General features: G+C 41.7%; 1 protein-coding gene across 3 annotated transcripts in view; it reads left to right on the top strand.

The window, feature by feature from the left end:
• The first annotated feature begins 524 nt into the window (after positions 1-524).
• The window catches only part of spop (speckle type BTB/POZ protein), a 62403-nt gene continuing 51273 nt past the window's right edge, over positions 525-11654 (top strand). For 2 of the 3 annotated variants that reach the window (XM_081711254.1, XM_026997944.3), the window contains exon 1: positions 525-621. The gene's annotated coding sequence lies outside the window, so the exon portion shown is untranslated. The remainder of the gene's footprint in view (positions 622-11654) is intronic. The other variant, XM_035527018.2, reaches the window with a different exon arrangement.

The following is an 11654-nucleotide window of genomic DNA, read 5'->3' as shown; positions in this document are numbered from 1 at the left end:
AAATATTTTAAATAAAATATTTACTTAAAATAAGTACGTATTTTTAACAATAGTTTGAAAGAATAAAACTGTCAAATCAATGTTTAAGCAAAACCTACCCCTTCATACAAGACATTGATGAAGCTGAATGCTGCCAAATATATCCAAAGTATCGGGCCGTTTTAAATGATTATAACAAAACCTTTAAAGGTGAGCTATTTTTCTTACTTAACTTAAAACAAACTTTTCGAAAATACTAAGAACGAAAACTGCCAGTAACGTCTTTATGAGCAATATACATATTCCTACTATTGCGACCCATATTTCAGATTGTAAATAGTTCGCGGCCTGGTCTACAATATTGCACGTCAAAGATCTAATGTGCAGAGTAACATTTTTGCCAGGATCAGGATGTAAAACGGGCAGTTATTCTGTGGATTACACAAAGGATAAAACACGAAAATGTGAACTTGATCGGGTTTGTAAGGAGAACCGGCTGCGTTTTCTCCGGTGCGGGGAAACCTTTTCTTGCTCATGCTCGTGAATGCGTGCGCGTGGCCGATTTTCGTCATTCGTTTAACCCGGACGTGAAGACGCGCGACAGAAAAATATCCGATACGGTCGAAGAAAAGCTTCAAAAAGGTAAGTTTGAAAACAAAAACCTGTAGTACTAGATGCGACATATTTAGCTGTTTATTGAATCTTTTATTTCTCATCAAGTGTATGGGTGGAAGACAACGGTACGCCCGCGTGAGGACGTACTTTATGACTGTTACAGGCCACGGGGAATTTGTTCGGGGGCTAGTTGAAGCTAATGAACTCAGTAGCTAGCTTCTTGTTCCATGCTAGCTGGCTAGCTATCTCTGACAACTGTGTTGTGGTTCTTACACAACGCAAATTTGATCTAACGAATAAGATGACCGTTGGCATCTAATTTGATTAGTGTCGCCTTGTCGTCTTAAGAAGTGAACATGTTTCTGTGGTATGTTAACTAGTTTGAGCTTTGCGCAATTTGCGTGATAATCTGTTGCCGTTACTTGGCTAGCTGGCGTTAGCTAACTCTTTGCCTCCTTTAAAACTCTCCGTATTTGTTTAGCCGTCTGACCAAACTCAGCTAGCCTAGCAACCTCCTGGGTATTAGCCAGCTAACTGTAGCTAACTTGCTAGCTAACGTTAGCATTTTGGCTATATTTAAGTGGAGCGTTAGCATGCAGCTGGCAAACATTTACTTTAGTTTTAGAGAGATCTTGAATGAACTTATTTTGTTTCTGATATGCTTAGCTTGTTATCAAGAAATTCGGAGTTCCTGTACTATGGTTGTATAATTATAATCAATCTTTGATATACTATCGAGGAAGCTATTTTTGTTAAAAGGGCCTGCACGTCCGTAATAAAGCCTTTGCCAAAAAAAAAAGCCCTTGTCTGTGTAGATAGAATTGTCACAGCGCCTGCGCACTGACCTGCCTTCATATCCTGCTAAATAATGAGTTTTTTTTTTTCCTGCCTGCGCAGTGCAGCGCTGCAGGGGTGCTTGTTGCCAGAAAGTGAGCACCATTGAGATTGCGAGAAGATGGATTGTGTGGTTGCTGCATTGCAGAAATTGGGTCTGGGTAAGAAGTGAGCCTGAATGGGCTAGATATTAAGGGGCATGAGAGCCCTTATCCATATGGAGAAAGTAATGAAGAATGCATTTTGCTCATTTGCTTGTACTACTGGCTTGTTTTACTTGGGCACTTTGGTGTTGTAGCTTCTTTTCCACCTGCTTGGTGATGATGCAGGGTCGCTGTAGGAGACCCAGTCATTTGGTACAAGAGCACGCTTGCACACATTCACCTACTCGTTACACCTGTTTGTACCACCCATCCCCCATTCTCCATGCTCATTCACCTGAGGAGTAAGACTGTATTTTTTTTGCACCTGCTTGGGTATGAATGTTATGCATGGATGGCCTTTAAACAAATTGTGCACTTTTGTGTTAACCCAGGTGTTGGTAGAGGTGTGTGTGATTCAGTGGCTAGTATTTCTTTCTTGTTTTTTCAATCATGGTTTAGTAGGATTTACGTATACAAAGTTTCTTCTTTATCATCTAGAAGGGCAATTTTCTATCCTATTGTAAAAAGTTGGCAAGGCAGTTTCTATAGTTCTTGAAGACTGTCAAGTGCCAGTGCTTGCAGGACAAATATTGTGTGGTTTTGTGGGAAATGCTGTATAAGTTTTCCATGCCACTTTATAAATTACAGAACAGATAAAATAAACGGAGTAGATGGATAAATAGAAACTCCTGCAATTGCAGTTTGGAGTCAACTCCGGCAAGAATAGGGCCTGCGTATTAGGCCTGGATGGATTTTTCCTGATAGTGAATATTGCAAGATTGTTTGTTTATGAAGGCTAATATTGAAGCCATTATTGTGATATGCAAATAGCAGGATTAAGATGGAAACCTCCTGCTAGGCAGTATATTATCAGTTCATTGCCACTATGAATTCTTTTCATGAAAAGTAAGTAAATAAAATGGTGAAATCTTCCTTTTCAACATGCCACATTTTTGTCACTTGTAGAATTGTGATCCTAGCCATGCTTATGGCCTAAACATTACCCTAACCCAGGCTTCTACGGTAAGCTTTTTGTTATGGAGCACTGGACCGTACTGTGGACTCAAATTTCACACCCACCAGTTCCACCCAAATGTTACATTTTAAGCCGTTAGCAACATGCTGTGCCAAACTTGGCTGAAGTAGTTCATTGACATCTGAATCAGTCACACTATGATAAATACAAATGATGCACAGGAACTATTGAAGTATGACAGCAAGTGGTGGATGAGAATGGTATGTCGTTGTTGCGTGTCGGGAACTATACGACACAAGGTGGAACTAACTAACTCGCACTATTGTCCGTTCAGAATAAATGAAAAGAAATCTAGCCTTGTGCGTTTGTGGGCTTTTATTGCTTTTTTCCTGACATACTGAACTTGTACTGAGCAATGATGTCCAAGCTGTGGTGTGGACTGAACCATGACCTCTGTGCACTGTTGCACACTATTGTTTCCAATGGCAAGGCATTTTAATACTAATGGACACTGCATTAATGACGTATGTTTGCTTTGCTGTGGCAGCAGTGAAGTTGGTGGGGAATAAAGACGAAATGATGTATATAAAAAAACCCACAGCCACACCTGCAATCTAGTTTAGTGACTGAAATATTAAGTAAGCTAATATTAATCAACTAATGTTTGCGCATTCAAATAAGTTCATATTCATCTTAATTTAAACGATAGCTGTCTTTAGTTAGCCAAGCTAGACATTCAGTTAGCTGTCTAGTGAACTAAGTTGCAGGCCGGAGAGCTAACGTATTGCTGATCGCGTTGTTTAGCTAGTGTTCTTCATTTAGCGGGCGTGGATACTGCTGGGCATGCGCATTGGGCACGCAGGGCGCGCGCTAAGTCTCGCCGCGCCTTGTCGGAAGGGCAGTATCCGATTTTTCTAGAAGCGTGCACCGGCGCGCACGTCTGTGTTCACGGTTAATGAACGCTCGGTTAAACGGCGGAACGCTCGGGTCAAAAGCTCTCTCCGCGCGTGCTGCTCTATTAAAAATTCCACTCGCATTTAAAAAAAAACGAAGGCGCAAATGCGAGCGTTTCACTGGCGTTCTGCCACCCTGCCCAACGCTGTGTTCGCTGGGGGGTGGAATACGCGACTGCACAAACACCAGGCTTGTCCTTTCATTGTGCAATAGGTGTACCGTCATTAGCTCGGCCTTTGCTAGGTGCAGAAACTAAAAGAAAATCCAGCCAAGTTGTCCACGAGGTTTGTTATAAATAGGGAATTATGTAGATGTCATAGCCGTCATATGACCGGATCTGTTGATTTTATAGCTTCTTAATATTCATTACCCAGTTTTTGCGCTGCTCCGCAGGCAACTCAGCAGGCAAAAGAAATATATGATCCTTGATGAGAACTGTGGAACTTCTTTGTGGAAACACTTAAGATGTATTCTCACTCACAAGCTACTCTTGGACTTTCTACCAACCCACTTTAGGTGCATGCTGGTTCTTTGCATTGTTCTTTTGGAGTGCTTGGAAATGAGCTTTTTGGCTCCTTATAGCACCCTGCAGTTGAAGAATAACAATGACAGGATAACTTGTGTGTGTGTGTGTGTGTGTGTGTGTGTGTGTGTGAAGTTTGTATGCAATGATGGTGTCCTTTTTTAAATTTATGAGGTTATTGCAACAACAGACTTTTTTTGTAATCTTTATAACTGGTTAGCTCATTGGCAGATTTTGGTGTCGAGAATAACGTCATGGTTGTTCAAGTTAGCGGAAGAAACAAAGTGACTTGTTTGCACAGTAGAGTGAAACAGTCCATACATTAGCACAGTTCACACAGTTAGCACAACACACACAAACAGCATTTGTTTTTCTCTAGCTGCACTGATGCAGCTGGTCAGAAATAGTTATGCATATGAATGTAACAGGTCAGATGTTTCTGTTTAACTCTAGAATTGGTTACAATCTGCAGTCATGAGAGGAATGAGCAGTTTGGGAGGTGAGTCCTCTGCTCTCCCTCATGTTGAGAGCAGGAGGTAGTGCTGACGCAGGCCTAAGGTAGTGTAGTAGATAACAATATATAACGTATTAGTTTCTTATTATGAGTGCACAGGCACAAGGCGCCCTGCCTCCTGGCTCTCCATTAAATTAGCATGAGCAGGGCTTCATTTAGCTCCTTCACATTTACTTCAACTCGATGGCAGTTTAGATTTGTCTCATAATGCATAAGTGAATTATTCTTAAACCTAGCCTGGGCGAACTAGTGTTGGAGATTTGACCTTTATATATATATATATATATATATATATATATATATATATATATATATATATATATATATATATATATATAAAAATATAAAGGTCAAATCTCCAACACTAGTTCGCCCAGGCTAGGTTTAAGAATAATTCACTTATGCATTATGAGACAAATCTAAACTGACACACACACATATATATATATGTAAATAAAAAGCAGCGTAATTTAGTGTCGAGCACATTTAAATGTGTAAGCTGGGAAGTGTAGCTTTGTGAATTGTGACCAGGCAGTCTGTTTTTTGTACATCAGCACTGTCGTCGGCTGTTCTTAAGACCTGCACTTGTTGGAAATGTGGCATACTTTATTATGATCTGTAAACCAGTGGGGCTGGAGCACTGAACAGTGTGACTTTGAAGGCTACAAACCACGTGATGATTTTGATTGTGTGACAGTTGCTGAATATTTGCTGCAGTAATGGAACTGATGTACAACAGTGAGTATGTATTTAGACACCCATAGAAGATGAGGAATTACACTAATTATGGGTTTAATGTCAGAGAAACAAAATAATTTTTTGTGATTTTCAGAGCCAAAAACACAGCCACCGTCTGAAACACTAGGGTTAAAGTGGTGTTAAAAATAACGACTTTAACACGCTTGAGAAATTTTAAACATCTCAGATGAATATTAAACCTTGAGGCAACGCAGCATGGTAGAGTGTTGCTTCTACATTCCATAAACCTGCACAGCAATAAATGGTGGCATTCCAGCAAATGGCTCATTTTGGAGCACAAGCATGAATAGAGATTGCATATTAGTGCGCATCTACTGTATTTACAGTATGTGCATTGCTGTGCTTAGCTAAACATTTCTCAGTTCTTAAGAGTTGCTGGAACCTGTTCAGATAATGTAACTGGATAACTGCCTCAAATGCCTAAATCCCTCTCTCAGAAGAATCTATAGTTGATGAATGAAAGTACCTTTTATTTCCTTTTACATGTATGGCAATCTACACCTAGCGAGCTAACCAACATGGTATACCGATGTGCGGCGAAATAGCTAGCTTACTTTAATGACGGTACTGTTTTGAGTGAAATGTCCAGCTTTGGATGGGATGTCCTCTGGGTCAGGGCAGGTTTTGTAAAGACTGGAAGGGCATTGCTCTGATGACGCTGCTGTTCAGACTTTGTCAGTGTGGTGGTGGCGGCGGCATTTTAAAAAAAAGCTGTCTAGAAAGAGTTGAGCGAATGCTAAATGTCATGTTAACGTGGTACGTGTAACTGCTAATACTTGAGTGCCATGGGCTTAAAAATATTTTATCATATTTAGTTTCTAACGTAAAGTTTGATGATTATTTTTCCAGTTTTAGATTTGCAGTGTTACAAATGAGCTGCAAAGCTAATTAGCTTGTTTGAAACTGAATATTGGTGATTAATCAAACAACAGTAAATATTCACAGTTTAAATATCACTGATTCTGGAGATGAGAAGACGTATGGGGAAAGTGTGTGTGTGGAATGGCGCTTTTAAAATCTGTGGGTGAGAATAGGCTCATTTTTCATAGGCGATTGCTGGTGAGGAATACAGCCTGGATTGAATTAGTTTACACGGGGGGATGGAAATTGAAATATGGATTGGGGTCGCACAAATGCTTGTCTGTGCTTTCATATGTGAGATGAAATATCTTATTGCTCTCACATTTTGTATGTGCTTGTGTGCTTGTGAAACAGCATGTTTGAAGAACATTTAGCAGGTGACTGTGTATATTGGCATCTTTTTATGCATGCGTGTGATGGACTAAATTTTAGAATTCAGGTTTGTGAGTGGTGACTTTTATCACTTTATATGTGTGTCTGTTCTACATAGAATAGACAAGTGGTCTTGTCTATTGAACTTACTGATGTTATTGAATTTTTTAAGCTGTTTTTTGTTCTGACAGCGTTGTCCCAGTTACAAATTTCAATGTAACTTTTCTCTTAATGTACTTGATGCCATGGCACATTTTAAAGCTGCTTTTACAGTGATGAGCCACTCTGATCTGGGATCTCACTCGCTCTCACGCTCTCTCTCTCCTTATGTAACATGCTCACATGGACTTTTCTGTTTTCCTTTGCCCTGTGTTGTGATATCTTCATTAGTATTCAGGTAAATGTATATTGCTGACGATCATTGTCTTTATGGCTAGATGGCATTTAATTTGACTCTAACCGTGAGAGAGAGGACCAGAGTGTGGCTGTGCAAGAGAAGGGGGGAGAGATTTAGAGGACATGCTGATAAGTGGCATTTTAGTAGCTTTAACCATTTTGTGTGTGTGTCTGCATTTGCAACAGTAAAAGATTTTAGCAGATAACCAGAACAGATGGCATTTCAGTTTTAGATTTAACCTTTTTGGGTGGGGGGTGTGTGTGTGTGTGTAAAAGCCTTGGTGGCAGAGAGTTGAATGTCCAGTGACAGAGGTTCACTGTGCTCGGGTTTAGGCAATACTTAGCCATTAGATACTGACCTTTGGTGAGAGGAGTTCAGCTTGAAAGACACTGATGCGTTCTTTCCAGAGTCACGTTACCAGGTGAAAAAGTAATTGTACAAAAAGAGCAAGAGAGAGAGAGAGACGCACACTATTGTCTGATTGAAATCGATAGTTCATATGGTTGTGAAATTGGCTATCTTGTTTGAGGGAAGGAGCAGCTATGTGTTGGCTTGCGAATTCCCCACAATACTGAGTAAAAAAAGTAGCCCTGAATACCTTTACAGGCTTTGAGTGTTGTGTTTTCTCAACCATGTTCTGAATGCTTGTTCTCAGAAACCCTGGTTAAATAATTAATAATAGTAATAATAATAATAATAATAATAATAATAATAATAATAATAATGTTTCATAGTTAACCTTAACATGGGCGATTTGTGTTTTGTAGCAGCAGTATCACTGCAGAAGTGTTGCATCCCTGTGATGTGCAGGTGAACTGTCATATGTCATGCGGTGTCTGCACATACGTGGGCATGAAGGCTGCCTGCCTGCAATGACAGGACATCGGCAAGACTGGCCAGTAAAAACAAAAACCCTAAGCACTGCTTGGTGTGTGTGCGTGCGTGCGTTTTTATGCATTCCATGGTCTGCACAAGCTCCGTCTGTTTGGTATGGTTGCTCAGCGCTCGCTGCGTCACCGAGCACCCCCGCGGCGTCCTGAGTGCAGGACTGTTCACCTCTCTCCTCCATACTTCTGGTGGACTCCAGTGTGGAAAGTAAACTAATTGTGAGCAAACAAACTGTGATGGGCTGCACTTAACTGAAGGGGAGGGGTGTAGGAGCTCGTAGGAGTGACCAGTGTGGCTTCCGCACCACGCTGCAAGTGGGCTGCCTTCCAGGATCTCAGATGGGTTGTGACATTTTCAGAGGGTTTGCATTCCGAGATTCACCACTATAGCAGTGTACGGGTGGACAATTTGGCAAAAGTGTACTGTAATACTTTAGTAAGACTTTTTAATAAGACGTACCGTGATCTTTAGATTGATGCAGCAAAAAATTGGAACAACACACCAGTAAAACTGTAGTACCACATTTCAAGAAATAATATGAACACCTATGGAGAAGGACAGTTTTAATTTGTTTACAACAATGAAGTATTTAAGGAGAAAGGAGTGAAAATGGGCTGATAAATAAGCTACAGTCATAGGCTTAATTACCCCTCTGGTCTTCTGCTTGATAAAATGTGCTTGTAAATTGACGGTGTGACATGACTGATGTTTAAGGCTAATTGGTACATGTAGTAGCCAGTCTTCTATTGAGAAGTATATGCAGTATGCTTAGCGAAGTGCATTATAATGTGATTTTATTACGAGAACAATTGTCATGATATTGACCACTTCTGGAAGATTGTTTATGCGGGCAATCTGTATTCTGATTTTGTTGACTGCACAAATGATTTTCGCTGTTTGGATATAAATTAAGTGTTATTTATCTGAATGCCTGAGAGCAGGGATTTGTACTGAAGTGCGTTCTCACTTCTGTTTGTCTGTTGTAGTGTAACGTAAAGCTATGTTACCTCAGTGTGACGGTGCCTTTCTTCATCCGGCTGCGTTTGTTTTCCGTCAACGTGCAAACTAGAGCAAAAAACGTCGTATAATGGGGAGAGCATAATCCCCAAACCTCTGGAAAGGGTTTTAGGCGATGGGTGGGGTTACATTCAGCAAATGCACTTGAGCGAAGGATGGAAGAGAGAGGAAAACTAGATGTGTTGCAGGTGTTGGCGTTGAGTGTTGGGGATGTGGTGGGGCATATAGAGAGAGCTGAGTGACAGTCGCGGTCACGTGCTGCCACTCCGGGATGCCCCGCTGGCACACGGGTGAAATGCAAAGAGCGAAGGTGGCATTCCCATGCGAGAAACCCTCTGTGCCCACATTTCTGTTTCTTTTTAGGGTGGTTATTGAATTTCAGGATGCATTTTGAAAAATGAATTGCGAACTGTGTTTGAACGCCCTGTTAGATCCAGATTAGACTAGGATGCTCTCACTTCAGAAGGTGCACAGATGCAGCCGTTCTGCATGGGGCTTGATGGGTGCTTCATTCTTTCACTTGTGTAAATCAGCAGCAGAGGCTGGTTTCTGAACCCAGAGCCTAGAGAGAGCTTGACTGTTTGACTTGCAAAAACACGGTACACACAGAAAAGTCCTTTTGTGTTGGTGCATGTGGGTGCGTCCCTCTTCGTCTGTCTGTGTATGTTTAGTGGTCTGTGTCTGTCTGTCTGGTGGTCTGTGTCTGTGACTCCTCTTTCATACGCGCCTAGTGCTCCTTCACACTTGCTGTAAAATATCACTTGTTTCCCCACTTGTGTGGTAATGAGTTTGATGAATATTCATGAAGTGGGGCAGTTGCCAGCATATGGTTCTGTGTGAGAAAAGGAGAGTCTGATGTTTGGCGGATCCGTTTCATTTTGTGTGTGTATGCAATTGGAAAAAAAGAAGTCCTCTACTCCACTACAGGCCAAGTGATGGATCTGGAGATTGAGAGATTTGACGTCTTTATGCTGCTCTTGAGCCTAGGTGACAGCTATTGAGATTTAAAACTACTTGATAAATATAATGGTCCTCTCTGAGGGTCCCTTTAGAATTCACATTTTCTCACGTTTACGACCACATGAGAAGGAAAGTGTGTGGCTGTCAGCAGCTGGCAGGGTCAGGGGGCCACGGAGCATGCTCAGTGAGTCGATCAGAAACAGAAGTTTGCTGTTGACACGGTGTGATGGTGGGCGAGGTTGCTCATCTTCAGCGGGGCTGCGGAGGTGGCCTGTTTTGGAGCTGACTGGTCACTCATGGAGATTTGATATATATATTTTTATTTATTTATTTATTTTTTAAAACCCTGCACTGAGAAATGCCAGCTTATGACTCGACTCGTCTTTGTCGTTTAAAAGAAGAAACGCTCTCCCCCACTGTGTTTTACGCTGCACCCGCTGGAGCCCGTTACACATCATCCAGCGTGCCTTCCAGACGGCAGGAACTGTTTTCTGTAGCTGTGCATCTGGAGGGTCAACCTGGAGCAGCCGGAGACTGTGCACGGCTGCTGCGGCACTGATGCCAGCTACTCCACCTGCTCTACACAAACAGCAAATATGGGTCCGTAGTGCTTGTAGATCTGCACTCATGGAGAACCGGATGTCCTTGCACATGCATGCAAGCACCACTTTAAGCCTTTAAGATCATATCTAGAGTCTCCTTTCTCATGCTCGCATATCTTTTACACAACTGCACAAGACCAATGTACCAATATTGAATTCATCTGCACAGAGATGCTTGGCCTCTTCTATAAATTGTATCTTGTTTGCCCAGGTATGTTCTCTCTAATAGTGTTTATGTATATGTAAGTTGTGCTGCTGTGTTCTTGCCCTGTGTTGTGAGCGTTTATGCCGTAGTTGTCAGTATTTTGTTAGCTCAGTGTTGGCTCTGTACTCTATTGAGTGGTTTCCATCACACCAAAGCAAATTCTTGTAGCTGGCATGTACAGGCTAATAAAGTGACTGTGATTGAATCTTACATAGTAGAAAATAGTGAAGTTACAGAAAAATTCACAGCACTTACTAAATATGCCATAAGACTATTAACTAGAGAATAAGCCTTGGGTTTAAGAGAATAAACCATTGAAAAGAGGTCTGTTTTGCCAGTTCTCACTTAGGAATATGCACGTTAAAAGAAATCACACTTTATTGCTAAATATTTATTAATTTATAAAAAGTGTTGGTTTACTGGTGGGATTTTTCAATTATAGTTGTGTGTAAGCACAAATCTAAGCACAAAGGTTTGAGGCTTTGGCCTCAGTTCTTTGAATTATTAATCCATTTTTTTGGGGGGGGGGAATAACCAATAGCTGATGAGACGAGCCTTGGTGGTTGTGCGTCATCTCTGTGTGTGTCTGCGTACGCTGGCAGCATGGTCTGAGTTTGATGCCAGCCAGACTCCCACCCTCTAGTCCTGCCGTGCGTTTGTGGCGGGAGTGCAGCGGACTGCAGGCCATTAGCTGAGCCTCTGCGACGCGAGGTATTCTCTTTGCTAGCCGTAGGTCCACTCGAGCGACGTTCGCCTTGTTGTGTCTGAGGCGCGAGCGTAGCAATAAAACTCCTCCTGGATAGCCCTGCGTTTGAAACGCCACGCTGTGGAAGGCACTGGAGTCACCACCGCCATGTTCTACCAGCCCTAACTGAATGGGGTGGAGCTGCTCATCATGGCGCTCCCCGTCCTCCCTCTGTCTTATATTATGTTTAAAACATTTTTGCTAAGATATTTGCGCAGCCTTTTGTGGTTATGTAGAATAATGATTCAGATTACTTTCTGATATCCAAAAAGCTGGTGAATAAATGTATTTTTTAATAAACCCCTGAGGT

The sequence above is a fragment of the Electrophorus electricus genome, chromosome 3 (genome assembly GCF_041902795.1).
Source record: "Electrophorus electricus isolate QZ-2024a chromosome 3, ASM4190279v1, whole genome shotgun sequence".
Classification (NCBI taxonomy): domain Eukaryota; kingdom Metazoa; phylum Chordata; class Actinopteri; order Gymnotiformes; family Gymnotidae; genus Electrophorus; species Electrophorus electricus.
The sequence above is the reverse complement of the archived record's forward strand: the minus strand, read 5'-3'. Positions and strand labels throughout refer to the sequence as shown.